Source organism: Myxine glutinosa, chromosome 9, assembly GCF_964187855.1.
Source record: "Myxine glutinosa chromosome 9, kmMyxGlut1.1, whole genome shotgun sequence".
Classification (NCBI taxonomy): domain Eukaryota; kingdom Metazoa; phylum Chordata; class Myxini; order Myxiniformes; family Myxinidae; genus Myxine; species Myxine glutinosa.
Window position 1 is genome coordinate 29,398,221 of NC_136269.1, and position 16,816 is coordinate 29,415,036.

A 16,816-nucleotide genomic window follows, 5' to 3' on the forward strand; every position below is an offset into this window, starting at 1 on the left:
GCTGTGCCAGGTACGCCACAGACTGTTGAGGCAGAAGTAGAGGCAGCGGCGGAAGAGGCACGCCAAATCCCTGGAGCTGGTTTTGCTGAGACGACTGGTGAGGACATCCGAGAAATGATACAGCCTGCTGCAGTTACTGTCGACGAAATAATTGAGGAAGATGATGTGGAACAAGAAGAGGACAGTTCAGGAGAGGATGAGGAAGGTGTAAATGTGAGGCGTGAGGGATTATCCATGGCCGACATCAAGAAGATGATAGACTTGGGTTGCCAGCTTCGCCACCTCCTTGAACAAGATTTAACAATCAACAGCGAAGCAAGGTGCTCCTTTATTAATAAGGCACTGGCAGGTTACGAGGAGCAGTATCACGCCCACATCAACTCCCTCCGCCAATGCCAGATCACCGAATTCTTACAGCGTCGCAACGAGGCACAGCCCTCTGTCTTTGACGAGCCCTCTGACGTTGAGGGCTTCTCTGGTGCTACAGCTGACGCAATCCTGGATGAGTTAGAGGCACGTAGGGATGGTCAATAAGCCTCCACCCAAGCCTCGGAACCTACCCAACCATCTAAGCCCCTCATCGTCCCCAAAAAGTAAATAAAATGGTTAAAGAAAGTACGTTTTTCATCATTTTATTTTTATTTACATATTGTGATTCTTGTTTTAATGTTTCTTTATATGTTCATGTTTCTTTATATGGTAGAAACACCTGGTAAAAAAAGTGGCAAAAATAGGTTAAATATGTGGTCAACTTGGGGGTCCTGGCACCAATTAGAATTATTACCATACGTTCTTCAGTTCGGCTATCGCGATTTCGGCTAACGCGCACCGATGGCGGCACCAATTAGGCGCGATAGCCGAGGGTTGAGTGTATAGTATAGACTATGAGTATATATAGTATAGATATAGAATATATAGATAGAAAGTGCAAAAGATATAGAATATAGACGAATAGAATAGATAGATGACAATTGAGGAGGAATCCTTCCTTCTAACACTGCAAAGCTCTTCGATAACAATGTGCCCCATCTCGTTCTTTAGGCATCGTTTTATTTCTTCACAATATTTGAGGATCACGTAGGAACTTGTACATATTAAACAGGCAAGACAAACATTACGAGTATGTGATCATATGAAAGACACAGGAAATGAACAAATGGGACGTCAAGCAATGTCTTAGATTGGAACAGCAAGCAACCAAGTTCAACTTCTTAATCTCATGAAACTTTTTATTTTCCTTCTTCTTTTGCATGCAGCACATAACTGCAGGAAGCATCATTTGCTGGGATCGCAGCCGTTGATGCAGTGCCCCCTGCATTAGAGCAAGAATGTTCAAGGTGACGCAGATAGCTCACCTACTCTTCATGGACACCGTGAGATATTTTGCTGCATTTGACGCCTTCCTGGCAAGTGTGCAGCAATTCCTTCCAAACACCTGCCATCCTATGCCAATACACTTTGAAGATATATCTCTGCTATGTAATTTGGTCCAACTGTCTTCCTTTTACAGAGATGATAAATCCTGCATCTGGCATGTTGCAAATTCATGTCACCTTTATTCTCTGCACATAAATGATCATTTCATAGTCTTCAGCCACTTGTGAAAACTGTCAACTAACTTTTGTAGACCTTGTTGAGCAAGTCACCAAATTTTACAAGACCGTAGACTTGACCACGCTAATTCATGTCACCTTTATTCTCTGCACATAAATGATCATTTTATAGTCTTCAGCCACTTGTAAAAACTGTCAACTAACTTTTGTAGACCTTGTTGAGCAAGTCACCAAATTTTACAAGACCGTAGACTTGACCATGCTAATACACAAACTACCTAGCAACACTCCTTCCAGATTCGCCTCTGTTCATATTTCCGAGACTCGATGACACCTGCAACCGCTGCGAGGCCGCTCCACATACAATAAAACATACATGGAAGACTGCGCAGTACTGGCTTAACTGCAGGCAAGAGCACACCATCTTAGGCTATGAGCCAGACCCCCCAAATTGACCGGTTGGTATCATACAGATGGAGTAAGGCTCACTGTGATTTTTAGCAAGATATATGTCCCTAGATATGAAAAAAAAGTGATAGCAGTGTATAACTATCGGCCATCTCTGTGTTATCACCCGAAATATTATTATACGCCTGCTTCGCTTCGCCAAAAAATGTGATATTTGCTAAAATTGGAATAAATATGTTTTTAAGGACGACAGAGTGCCGAGATCGAGATCGAGATCGTATTTGTTCGAGAGATCATGATAAACCTAGAGTGTGGAGCAAGTTTGCATGCATTGTGAAATATAATGTAGCTGATGTTACAAACCTACTTTAGGATACTAGCTAATACCAAAAATTACACTGAGATACCAAAAGTAGTAGACGAATAAACCTAAAATGTTCAAAAGCTATGTTTCGTTCCAAAATATCAAAATTAGGGGGTATGGTTGAACATATTTTGAACTTTGCCAAAATATGTGCCCCAAACAACCACCATATTACAAAGTAATGATATATTCCAATGCAGTGGTTCCTTGCGAAGATTTTGAGGGGTCAAATGTTACTCTGGGAGTTTTCATTTTTGAAATATTGACAAAAATGTACAATGTGAATTCTGAACTCAAAGTGATTTCGACCACTTTTTCACTAAATTTAACATATTTTTTGTCATTATATCAATATTTTGATAAATAACCCCCACAAATGTTCTATATTTCTATTACTATATTAGTTGGCATCCAGTATGCAAATTATTGGCACTCTGTGGTCCTTAAAAACATATTTATTCCAATTTTAGCAAATATCACATTTTTTGGCGAAGCGAAGCAGGCGTATAATAATATTTCGGGTGATAACTAAAGGTGGGCGCGATTCGGAAAATTTTAAGTCCGCTTACCGCTTATCCGCTCCGCCAGCCCGTGTAGTCCGATTCGCTTATCCGCTTCAGCGGCCGAAAATCTTAGTCCGCTTACCGCTTATCTGCTTCGATTCGATTTTTAAAAGCACTTCGACGTTTTTAAAGCGCTTTTTGACGTTTCTAAAGGGAATTTAATGCGTTTTAAGCCTAAATAGCCATTTCTAACTACTACAAAGACAAACAAAGCTTTTAAGATCAAAAATATACATTTTTATTTAAATAAAATTTATTCAAAATTTATTGAAATAAAGTTTTCCACTCGACTCTACTCTACTCTACAGTTAATTTAAATATAATTTTAATATATGCAAGTTACATTAAAGAAAAATCAATTTGCCCATCCTTTCTTTGACAAGAGAGTCTACTAGTCAACAGACTAGCAGTCTGTTGACTAGTCCTCGTCTTCCTCCTCCACCTCGTGGGCCTTCTTGAGGAATTGTCTGTGTCCATTGTCACGTTGATCTCAGCCGACTCGATTGAGTCCAGCGACATCCTGCTCTCGCTGCGCGCGAGCTGAGGGGTCAGGGCGCAGATCTCCTGACTGTCCTCCACGTCCCCCATCATGTTGACCACCGGGTTGTGGATGTCGCTGTGCTGGGACTGCTGGTTTGCGTCGCTCGTGTGCCTGTCCCTGGCACTGCCGCTGGGCTGGAGAGTCAGAAATCTCTCCATCTTGACGTTATTGCCGCTCTAGCGTCCAATAAAATATTCAGTTTTCACTTATTATTCACTTAAATAAATATTCACAATTCTAGAGTAACGGCTCAGGCTAACAGCTGATTTGGCGAATCGCGATGCGCTTTAATTTTTCGGTAGTCCGCTTACGCTTATCCGCTTCGGTTTCCGGGGGTTGTTCTGATTCGCTTATCCGCTTCGAAAACGTTAGTCCGCTGCAGCGGATAAGCGGACTTTCGAAGCGGACCGCCCACCTTTGGTGATAACACAGAGATGGCCGAGAGTTATACACTGCTATCACTTTTTTTTCATATCTAGGGACATATATCTTGCTAAAAACCACAATGAGCCTTACTCCATCTGTATGGTACCGACCAACCCCCTTGGCTCATAGCCTATAATAATATTTCGGGTGATAACACTGAGATGGCCGAGAGTTATACACTGCTATCACTTTTTTTTCATATCTAGGGACATATATCTTGCTAAAAATCACAATGAGCCTTACTCCATCTGTATGGTACCGACCAACCCCCTTGGCTCATAGCCTATCTTGGATATAGCGGGGGAGGAACATGTCATAAAACACAAGAATCGTGCACTTTGTGACACCTTTTTGAAATTTGGCATGACAGGGCAGGTCATGAAATTTTCAAAAACCACTGGCAACAAGTCGGCACACCCCTCTGATGGCCGGTAGCTGCAAAATTCAAAATGGCCACGAATAGGTACGAAACGGACAATATCTCAGCTTCTACTGATCATATATCTAAGTGCAATACCACTTTTTCCATGTTTTCGAGTACAGATAATCCATTTTTAAAGAGTATTTTAGGATTTGAGATCAATTTAAAGGTTACTGAAGAAATATCAACAAGCATTCTGAGTATTGCGCTGCGCTTTGAGTATTGCGCTTAATGTTGTGTCCCAAACCCATCCCTCTCTGTACCCACCATACCCAGTCGTACCCAGCTGCTCCTGGACTCTGTGTCCTTTCCTCCTGACAAGGTGGAAAAATTTGTCAACCCTCGACTTTCTGCAACTGGACCTGACGGCATCAGCCCACAGGTCCTCAAATCCTGTTCTTCCGCTCTTTCACTCCCTCTCTCTGTTCTCTTCACCCTCTCTTTTGCTCAAGGTCATCTTCCATCTGCTTGGAAATCAGCCAACATCACCGCTTTGCACAAAAAAGGTGCAAAAACAGATCCTAGCAACTACAGACCAATCAGCCTTCTCCCAATTATCAGCAAAGTCATGGAATCCATCATTGCTTCGGATATGAAATCTTTCCTCTTCTCCAATGACTTGATCTCTGATCATCAATTTGGTTTCAGACCTGGTCACTCTACTCTGGACATGCTGCTTCTGCTTTCTCAACAATGGATGGAGGTCCTCAATGCCAAACAGGAAATTAAAGCTGTCTCCCTTGACTGACATATCACGTGCCTTCGATACAGTCTGGCACCCCGCTCTGCTCACCAAACTCTCCTCCTTTGGTATCCATGGAAATCTCCACGCATGGCTGGTGGACTTCCTCTCTAGTCGTAGTCAACGTGTGGCCCTGAATGGATTTCTCTCATCTCCCCTTCCTGTTCAGGCTGGAGTTCCCCCAAGGCAGTGTTCTGGGCCCTGTGCTTTTTCTGGTCTTCATCAATGATCTCTCTGACTCTCTTGAAAATCCTATCTCTTTGCTGATGACTCCACTCTCTGCCGCTCCATTCCTCATCCCTCAGATCGGCAGTCTGCAGCCTCCTCACTCTCTGCAGACCTGGACAAAATCACAGACTGGGCAAACAAGTGGAACATGTCTTTCAATCCTGACAAATCTCACACCTACGATGTCTCTCCGAAAAGACCGACTGGACAACCCTCCCATCCACTTTCTGAATAATCCTCTCCAAGAAGTTCTGTCACTCAAGCTTTTGGGTCTCACTATCTGCCATGATCTTTCCTGGGAAAACCACATTTCAAATCTGGCCTCCAAAGCCAGTCGCCGACTGGGCATCCTCCGTCGTGCGAAGTCCTTCCTTGGCACACCTGAGCAACTCACCACATACAAGGCTTTCATCCGCAGCTCAATGGAATACTGCTCTCCCCTCTGGGCTGGTGCTCCTGCCTCACACCTAGCTCGTCTTCACGCTGTTGAAACCAAAGCGTTCAGAATCATTGGAATCTCCCACGATGAAGCTAACTCCAAGGGCCTTTCACTCACTCACTGCAGGCAGGTTGGTGGTCTTTCCGTCTTCTACCGACTCCTCTCCGGCCTTGCCCCACCAGCTCTCTCTGGGCTCTGTCCCCCAAATATTCCTACAGGTCGCACAAGATCTGCCTGCAACCCTCTTATGGTTAAACTGCCAAAATCAAGACTCTCTGCTCACCTTCACTCCTCTTTTCTCCCGCCTCTGGAACAAACTCCCTCGCTCTCTTCAATCCCACTCCTCCCTCCAGGTCTTTAAAACAGCTGTTCACCACCATCTCTTATCTCCCCCCATCCAAAACTTTGATCTTTTCTACCCCCGCTAATTTCACCCCAAATCCACTTTTTGAAATACCAACTTCTGTCCTGGAAGTCCTTGTGTTTTATACTTCTCCCACCCCACCCCTCTTCCCACGCCTCCTCCCCCCAAGCCCTCTCCCTCCCACACATCTCCCGATGTCCCTGCTCTGAAATGTTGTGTTTGTGTGCTTCCCCTTCTCTCCCCATCTTGTCTACCGCTCCCTCCTTTTATATATTTTGTTTGTCTGTTTGATTTGTTTGTGAAATAAATGTTAGCTCTTTCACGAGCCTCGATTCTGTATACAAAAAAAAACAAAAAAACAACATGTCCCCGACCAAAGTTCAAAGTGCCACAACTTTGTCAAAAATGATCGAATATACGAATTTATGCACGGTTGATGCTAGTTTTCAAACTTGATCTGAGGTATGCAGAGACACATGTGTGTCAAGCCTCGCCGATAAGCCCGCAAGGTCGCTCCGTGGAGCGGCCTGCACGTATTGTACTGTGTGAATTATATAATTACCAACTCATGGTCTGAGGTACCAGCGATTCAAGAGATATCTATTTTTAAAATATTTTCGTTTAATTAACGATATCTGCCAAACCACGTGCCCTATCACAAATTCCAAAAGGACATTTTAGTAGACTGACATGCTGAACAGATCTGTGAAGTTTCCCCTCGATTGGATCAAAAATGACGGAGGAGCTCGGTTTTAAAGGTTCATGCTTAAAAACGTCATAACTCTGAAACCATGTGACGCATGATGTCATGCTCGATGACTTTTTTGTTCATCATGGGTATGCGATTTTGCCTGCAAAGTTTGGCCTCGATCTGTTCAGCCGTTGCAGAGAAAAAGGGGTTTTCGTGTTTTCACGAAAAACAATATGGCGGCCGAACCACGTGACCTGTGACATCATAATTACCATTCAAATATTCTGCAGACCGAGTCCCCCCCTACGGTGAAATTTTGATCTCAATCGGTCCTATTATTGCAGAGAAAATCTTTTTTAAAGGAAATTAAAACTTAAAATAGCACTGAGTTAAGGATCATCAGAATTATCAGAATTCCCAAAGTTCAAAGTGCCATAACCTTGTCAAAAATGATCGAAACGTCGTGAAGTTCGAAGTTGATCTGTAACTTATCATGAGGAAACGATGTGCCAAGTTTGAAATCATTAGCATTAAGCGTTTAGAAAAAAAAGTCCGGAAAACTGTTCTTTGCGTGACGGACTGACAGACTGACGGACTGACGGTGTGCAAACCTATAGTCCCCTCCGGTGTACACCGGTATAGTCAGGTTCACTATGTTTTTTCATTCAAAATCATGGTAGATGAGCAAACCTATACATTTTTGGAAACGTTATTACATGGAAAATCTGAAAATCAATGTTTACATTTGCCAATTCCGACCGATTCGACCAATCGACCAATTCGACCAATCGCTTCGATCGACCATTCGACCAATTCGATCGATTCGATTCGATTCGATCGACCATTCGACCAATTCGATTTGCCAATCAATTTGACCGACCTTTGCTTGTGTGAAACGGACTGTGAAAACGATGCGGACTATATTGTCGGATACGACACACAGGACAGTGATGACTGATGACCGTCATTGGCATTCTTTTGCCAATTCACAGGACGGTGAGGCCGTCAAGGACATTGTGGACCAGCTGAACGATGACCACGCGATGGCAATCCGGAGTGCCAAGGACCTGTTCGGAAAGGCGGACATCAAGCTCAGTTTGGTCTTCTTAAATGCCCACGTGTCGTTCATCCCGAAGATCCTTAAGCAGCTGGAGGAGGCCGGCATGGAGCTGGTCAAGGCCTTCCAGCTCCTTGATCAGGCCAAGGAAGAGCTCGAAAAGATCCGAGGCTGCCGTAAGGAGATCCTGCTCACCAAGTTCAAGGCGGTGCTGCAGCGCAATCCCGACATTGGTGTGCTGAGGACAGTGGCTTTGATCCTGGATGGAGATCAGCACGGATCTGAGGTTGGTGTGCCGGCTGGAGTCAAGCTTGCCGACATCCCCCTCTTGAGGTACTGCCTCATCATCAGCGTCGACGTGGAAAGGTCCTTCTCCGTCTACAGAAACGTCCTCACCGACCGCCGACACCGCCTCACCAAGGAGAACATTACCAAGATAATGATTTCAAACACCTACTTTAACCGTTCCTAAAAGGGTTCCTAAAAGGCAATCTTGTCAATTTCTTCTAGTCCTCTACTTATCAAACAATGCGGTTGCAATAAAGGTACCTGAGCGTCATTTTTTACCTGTTTACTAGCCCAGAGTGCTTAATGTTGTGCAGGAAAAAGCTTACCATTTTTTGTTCTTTTTTTGACTGATTTCTGAAAAACTTGGTAATAATAAAAAATGAATAAAACGGGGGAAAAAAATATTTCGGGATTTTTTCACATAAAAAAAAAAAATTCCCACTTTTCAAAACATAAAGGCCTATTTTCTTCACATAAAAATCCGTAGTCTAATCATAAGACATGTCATAAGTGCAAAGCAGTGTATCATAAGTGCAATAATATGGAGTGATGTGATCGAGCAGGAAAACAATTATCATGTTGGTGTGATTCAGGATGACAGTTCCATTGATGCCTTGTTCCATTTAATATGTTTCTTCGTTTGCTGCTTGACCTCGGTGACCTTTTAATTGACCTCAAATCCTAAAATACTCTTTAAAAATGGATTATCTGTACTCGAAAACATGGAAAAAGTGGTATTACACTTAGATATACGATCAGTAGAAGCTGAGATATTGTCCGTTTCGTACCTATTGGTGGCCATTTTGAAGTTTGCAGCTACCGGCCACCAGGGGGGTGCCCCAACTTGTAGCCAGTGGGTTCTTGAAAATCCCGTGCCTGGCCCAAACATCGTGCCAAATTTCAAAAAGGTGTCACAAAGTGCACGATTCCGACATGTTCCTCCCCCAGCTAATATGAGGGATCTCTGGGTCGTTCCATTGAGATCGATCAGCTATCTCCGTGTCGCTGGTCTGTTCAACCAGAATTGATTGAGGCAACAGCAAAAACAACAACAACCACCTCTCCAGTCAACATCAATCCTCTTCAATTTGAGCAACCTCATCCAGTTCACTCAATCTACTACCTTTTAAAACTTATTGAAAATCATGAAAATCGGATTGGTACCAAAGCTTTTGCTCAATATCTTAATCATTGCTGTTGCCCCTCTCATTTCCACCAGCTGTTCAGAAACTCTTCACCGATGGGTTATTTTATTTTTCCTTCAATCACCCGAACCAATATATTCAACATTATGTTTTTCATACGGGATGGAGCTTATTTTTCTCAAATTCTAATTTCCCATTCACATCAGTGTAGGACGCCACCGATAAGGCACAAGGCGTGAGTTTTCTGTTTGTAAAAAGTAATCGTGCGATGTATCGATTTCAAGTGTCTCATGAGCTCATGAAGGGAATTCAGACTCCCTGTTCATCCTCTGTATTGCTGTATTGCTGTATTGCTTGTTTCTTTTATTTTATTTTCTCCCCCTCACCTCACCTCCCGAGACAAATAATTCTATATTGATTCTTTCTCTCCTCCCGGACACGTGCTTGTTCGCTCTCCTCCTCGTCTCGGCTTGTGCCCCGCCCCCTGTATCTCGTTTTCTTCCGCCTCTGCTCCTTCTTTCTCAAATCGACGTTCTCGCTTGGAGACTTTTCCCGGATTGTTTTTTTTCATCGTTCTGTTTGGATATTGTTGGAATATGTTTAAACCGCAGCCGTGATGCTGACGCCTCCCCCCCCCCACCCCCCCCCCCCACCCCCAGAATTTACATGTTTTAAACGTTTCCCAGTGTGTACCCTGGTCAGAATAGGTACACCGTATCCCTGCGTGTCATAAGAGACGACTAAGAGGGTTGGCGTCAGGAAGGGCATCCGGCCATAAAAACATTGCCTCAAAAAGGGAACCATGACAATCACAAGTACATATGGGCAGGGTGCAGCCCGAAGTGGAGATCGGTTTCTGAGGTTTGGGACATGGAATGTAGGGACAATGACAGGGAGATCAGGAGAAGTGGTGGAGGTATTGATCAGAAGAAGAGTGGACATATGTTGTGTGCAAGAGACAAGATGCAAGGGAAGTGGTGTGAGAATGGTGAAGGGAAGGCAGGGACAGAAATACAAGTTTATGTGGCAAGGGTGCCTGGAGGGCGTGAATGGTGTTGGTGTCCTGTTTTCTGAGGAGTTTGTAGACAGTGTGGTGAGTGTGACTAGAGTGAGTGATAGGTTGATGATGGTGAAAATTATGATTGGAAAGCTCTTTGTGAACGTCATCTCAGGATATGCTCCGCAGGTTGGTCAGAGCGATGAAGAGAAGGACAAGTTCTGCTGTGCGATAGAGAAGCTGATGGAAAACGTGAAAGATGAGGAAGTTGTTGTGGTAGGAGGAGACCTAAATGGACATGTGCAAAAGAGTATGGACGGTTTTGAGGGAGTTCATGGGGGTTACGGATATGGTGTGAAAAATGGAGAAGGTGAAACGATTTTGGAGTTTGCTGATGGAGCTGATTTGTTGATTTGTAATACTCAGTTCCAGAAAGAGGACAATAAGCTTGTTACATACACGTCAGGTGGGTCGACGACAACCGTTGACTACCTGATGGTGCGTCGGCGAGATAGGGGGCACCTCCGGGACACAAAGGTGATCCTGGGGGAGGAGGCTGTTTCACAGCACCACTTGGTTGTCTGCGACATAAGGGTGAAAGGTGCGAGGAGAGCTCGGCGGGTGAAGTACCAACCAAGAATGAAGGTGTGGAGGTTGAAAGAGGTGACAGTAAGGGAGGCATTAAAAGAGAGGCTGAGTAGGGTAGAGGATGATGTGGTTGAGCTTGAAAGTGGTTGGATGTCAATGAAAGCTAGTCTGTTGGGAGCCGTTGGTGAGGTATGTGGATGGACAAAAGGACCACCGAGGCACTCGGAAACATGGTGGTGGGATGTTGAGGTTGGAAAGAGGATTGACGAGAAGAGGAAGAAGTTCAAAGAGTGGCAGAAGGCGAAGGGTACGGGAGCAGAAACAGCAGAGCATGAAAGTTATAAGGCAGCCAGGAAGGCTGCAAAGAAAGAGGTAGCAAAGGCGCAGGAGGCATGGAGGAAAATGTTCGGAGAACGCTTGGATTCGGAAGAGGGTCAGAAAGCAGTATTCAGGATTGCAAAGCAGATAGCGAAAGAGAGGTGTGATGTGATGGGGGTGAGTTGCTTGAAGGATGAAGTGGGACAAATCGTTGTCGACCCAGATGGAATTAAAGGAAGATGGAAAAGCTATATGGAAATGCTGTTGAATACAGAGAATGAATGGGATGGCAACATAGAGAGTAACCCAGTTTTAGGACCGGCAGAGAAGATAACTGAGAAGGAAGTTGAGGAAGCGATAAAAGCAATGAAGAGTGGAAAAGCGGGAGGGCCGACGGGAGTTGTGGGAGATATGTTGAAGGCAGCAGGATGTTGGGGTGTGAAGAGAATGACAGAGATCTGTAATTTGGTGGTGAAAGAAGGCCGCATTCCAGTGGCTTGGGAACTGAGTACCCTCGTCCCTCTATACAAGGGGAAAGGTGACCCTCTGGAGTGTGGCTCGTACCGAGCGATAAAGTTATTGGAGCATGGAATGAAGGTATTGGAAAGGGTGTTGGAGAGGAGGATAAGGAAGAAAGTGAAGATCGACGAAATGCAGTTTGGATTTATGCCAGGAAGAGGAACGACAGATGCGCTTTTCATTGTGAGGCAGTTGCAGGAGAAGTACATGGATAAGAGGAAGAAGTTGTTTTTTGGGTTTGTTGATCTGGAGAAAGCATTCGATAGGGTTCCACGCAAAGTATTGACATGGGCATTGAGGAAGTTAGGAGTGGAGGAATGGTTGATCAGAGTAGTGATGGCAATGTACAAAAGAGCACGCACAGCTGTAAGGACGAAGGACGGGAACAGTGGTGAGTTTGAGGTGAAGGTGGGAGTGCATCAGGGGTCGGTACTAAGTCCACTACTATTTGTAGCTGTGATGGAGGTGCTGGCTCAGACCGTAAAGGAGGGTTTACCGTGGGAGTTGTTGTATGCAGATGATCTGGTGTTGATTGCAGAAAGTATGGATGGACTGAAGGAAAAGATGAACAAGTGGAAGGAATGTATGGAGACAAAAGGTCTGAAGGTGAATATCGGAAAGACAAAGGTGATGGCAAGTGGTAAAGCATGTGGTGAGGTGGAAAGAACTGGGAAGTGGCCGTGTGCTGTGTGCAGGAAGGGTGTCGGAGTGAACTCCATTCAATGTACAATGTGTGCTGAGTGGGTTCATCAAAAATGTAGTGGTCTGAGAGGGTCATTAACCAGTGTGGCAGCTACATTCAAATGTAAGGTGTGCACAGAGGGAGCTGCAGATGGAGGAAATGTTGAGTTGGATCTTGGAGACGGCGTGAAGCTGGAAGGTGTGAAAACATTTTGCTACCTCGGAGACATGCTGAATGGAGAAGGTGGATCAGACTCGGCAACGGTTGCTCGAGTGAGATGTGCATGGAAGAAGTTTCGGGAACTGAGTGGCGTGCTGATGAGGAGGAGAGTGTCGCTGAAGCTGAAGGGAAAGGTGTATGCTGCATGTGTGAGAAGTGTTATGATTTATGGGAGCGAGACATGGGTAATGAACGTAGAGCAGCAACGAAGGCTGGAAAGGGTGGAAATGCGAATGGTTCGATGGATGTGCGGAGTATCGTTGAGAGAGAGGAAGACAAATGATGAATTGCGAAAGATGATGGGAATATTGCCTGTGATTGATGCTGTGAAGAGGAACAGGTTGAGATGGTTTGGTCATGTATTGAGGAAGGATGAAAGTGACTGGTTGAGAAGAGTGATGGAAGTTAATGTAGAAGGAAGTAGAAGACGGGGAAGACCGAGAAAGACTTGGCTAAAGATGGTGGAAGAAGAAATGCGGGCAAGGGGGTTAACAAGGAGAGATGCAGAAAATAGGGCAAAATGGAGAAGATTGTCATGGGGACCGCAAGGCTAACCCCCGCTCTAGCAGGGAACATGGCCTTAAAATGCATGTTGTTGTTGTTGTTGTTCATCCTCTCTCCACAAACATGATATAGAATAGGTATTTTGTACTTCATTCGCAGCGCACATCTAAGACAATGGATATGTTATACAATGCAGCACCTTCCAAGTAAAATGCAAAACGTGTTCCTCTCAAAACAATTCCGCAAGAGACGGCATTGAAAGCCTCACGCTTCAAACAGTAATGGTCATTTGTCAATAATGGGGAGGTCTGACATTGACATCACGTCGTTTGAACCCAGCTACCTATATAATTTCATGTCGGAACCACATCAACTTCATTATATAGAGAACAAGATGTTTATTCATGCTTGACGTGTGTGTGTGTGTGTGTGTGTGTGTGTGTGTGTGTGTGTGTGTGTGTGTGTGTGTGTGTGTGTGTGTGTGTGTGTGTATATATATATATATATATATATATATGTTATGCACCATCGGTAGATTTGCATTATCGACCGATCGTGCTGCGCTATCAGTGGATCCATCATCTGTGCAGGCATCGGTAGATGGCGCAGGCATCGTTTTGCACCATCAATGGATGCGTATGATCGGTAGATAGCGCAGCACCGTTGATCGATTTTCGTCAGGAGGGGAGGGAGAAATGGTAAGGATTGTTTGTAGGAGATAATATTCCGAAATGTTTAGAAAAACCTCTTTTTTTTCTAATTGTTTCTTCCTTTTTAGTGCCATGTCTTGGTATCAGTGTAATGTTTGTCTGGTGTCGGATGTAACCCTACTGCGACTCTAGTCTCTAGTGTGCACCCCAGCTAACCATTCATACATGCCTGCCCTTTCTTTTCGTTAGATTATTGTATTCTAGTAGTTCACCTATTCTTTTTGCTTTTCACCATCACCAACCATTCATTTCAGACGAAGTTCATCAGAAAGGAAAATAATAGGATTGAAAATACATAATGAGTGGTGATTGATCAAGTTGGTTGTCAATATTCAATGAGGGGGAGGAGGGAAGGTGCATGTGGTAGAGAGTCCCAAGTCTCTATAAAAGAGGAGGGCATCCCATCCATATTCAATCAGACGAGACTGATCCTGATTGAGTACCTGTCTTGGCTGTCTATCCTGGGATGTCATCGTGGGAGATGAAGGCAAGTACTTTATTTTATATCATCTTTTAAAATTGTAGTGAAAATGTATCAAAGTTGAACCCAGGAGTGATGCCCACTTAAACCACAGAGGGGCGTCTATAAGACCTCGGACGTCTGTGACGCTGGGCCACTCCTGTGACATTTTACTATGACATGTAGTCTTGAATGGTACGTACCCGCACATATATTCTAGGCTTGCTTGCATTGACTAATATAATCGATCCTTCCTATATGATGCCAAGATCCTGATATCTATTGCATGATTGTATTTTACAGAATGATGCTAAAGATCTGATTGAGATGAAACCTACCTATGGGACAAAGTTGTGGACTTGGTTGATTTCACAACATTTAATCTCAATCAAGATCTACGGAAATGGCGGGACACAAGATGATCCATGTACCGACATTCAGCGCCGACCCACAAGCTGTGGATTCGGGCTCGGAGTTAACTCACTGGCTCAAGTCACTGGAGAACCAGTTCAGAGCCCAGGATACCGTTCCCACTGCTGAAACGAAACTGGACGTGCTGCAGACTAAAGTGGACCACCACGTCTACAGGAGCATTGCACGATGTACGACGTACAATGCCGCAGTGGCAGAGCTAAAGCGAATTTACATTAAGAAACGGAGCGTGGTGTACACCAGGTATCTGCTCTCATCACGGCGACAACAGCCCACCGAGTCGATAGATCGCTTCGCCCAGGAGCTACGACAACTACTTGCGGACAGTACTCAAGAGGTACGCACTCACGAGCAAGTCCAGGATGATCTTGTCCGAGATGCTTTTGTCTCTGGGATCGGCTCTTCGACTCTTAGGCGAAGACTTTTGGAGACAGCTGACCTGACGTTCACGGAGGCTCTACGGGTGGCACACGTCTACACTGAGGCCCGGGAACAATCTACCGCCTATGACCACACACGGGTCGTTGCGGGGACTTCTCAACTCGCGCGACCGGAGAGGGCTACCGCCGAGGATACGGGAGCGGTCTCGACCACGCTCGCGGAGCCCCTGGCCGCTCCCGAGGTGGACTCGGATTCCGGCTTGGCGGCAGTTACGGCGGCCAAGCCATGGCCTGTACGAAATGCTACGTGTTACTTCTGTGGCAATCGACAGCATCCCAGGTCGGCGTGTCCGGCTCGGGAAGCAATATGCCATTTGTGTTCGACTAAAGGACATTTTGCAAAAGTCTGCCGAAAGACCGCGCGGGGCGCACGAACTCGCGCGACCCTTAATGGGCTTATCGCCGAGCCAACGGACCGAGCACAGAGCGGGGCGCCTCACCCGACTTTGATGAGCGGTCCTCCTCCTCGTGGGCCCCTGGCTGCACGCTCGACCTTGGTGAGATACATCGGGCCGCCAAAACAAATGGCGCGAACACGACCGACCGCGGAGCGACCGTCCTTGACTGGAATCCGAATGCCCTCCGAAGGCTACTCATACAATCGACAAGCTCCTGCTTTGACACGGCAAACAATGCACGTGACACGAGCGCCATCCGACGGCAGCTCGTACAAACTACACGCTCTTGCCTCAGCACGTGAAACTACAGTTGGCTGCGATCCTTCTCGCGTGACACGAGCGCCATCTGACGGCAGCTCGTACGAACTACACGCTCTTGCTTCAGCACGTGAAACTACAGTTGGCTGCGATCCTTCTCGCGTGACACGAGCGCCCTCTGACGGCAGCTCGTACGGACTACAAGCTCCTGAAGCTCCTGCTTTGGCACGACCAACTATGTGTTTGACACGAGTGCCCTCCGGAGCCTGCTCAAACGACCGTAAAACTGCAGCCGGCGTGGGATCCACACGCGAGGCGCGATCTTCTCGCTCGGATGGCTCAATACCTGCCGGATCTTCCGGCCTTGCTCAGGCAATTATTCCACTCATGGTCGAAGGCATTTTTGTGCGGGCTTTAGTCGACACGGGGTCTACGGATAGTTTTATCGATCATCGACTGGTGCGTAAACATGGGTGGCCGGTCCTCGGGACAACACGATGGCTCTTTATGGCCTCCCAAGGGCTTAGGCCCAGCACAAAAGGGGAATGTCGATTGAAGCTTGTGATAAAGGGACGCATGTTTCCAGATGTACACCTCATGGTCTTACCTGCTTTATGTGCTGACATTCTGTTAGGACACGATTTTCTTAAACGGCATGGACGTTTGGAAATGGAATTCGGTGGGACTGACACGCTTGCTGTGTGTGCACTCGCGAAAATGGAAATTGAGCCTCTTTCGCTGTTCCCCAACCTGACCACTGACTGCACTCCTGTAGCGGTGAAATCACGGCGCTACTCACGAGCAGACGCGCAATTCATTGCGGAAGAAACGGCCCAGCTCTTAAAGTAAGGCATCATAGAACCCAGCCGGTCGCCGTGGCGGGCCCAGGTCTTAGTGGTGCGAAGTGAAGCCCATCGCCGACGCATGGTAATCGACTATTCACAGACGGTTAATCGCTTTACACAGCTGGACGCCTACCCCTTACCGGGGATGGACGCGCTGGTACGACAGGTGGCCCAGTACTCAGTCTACAGCACTCTCGATCTGCGTAGTGCGTATCA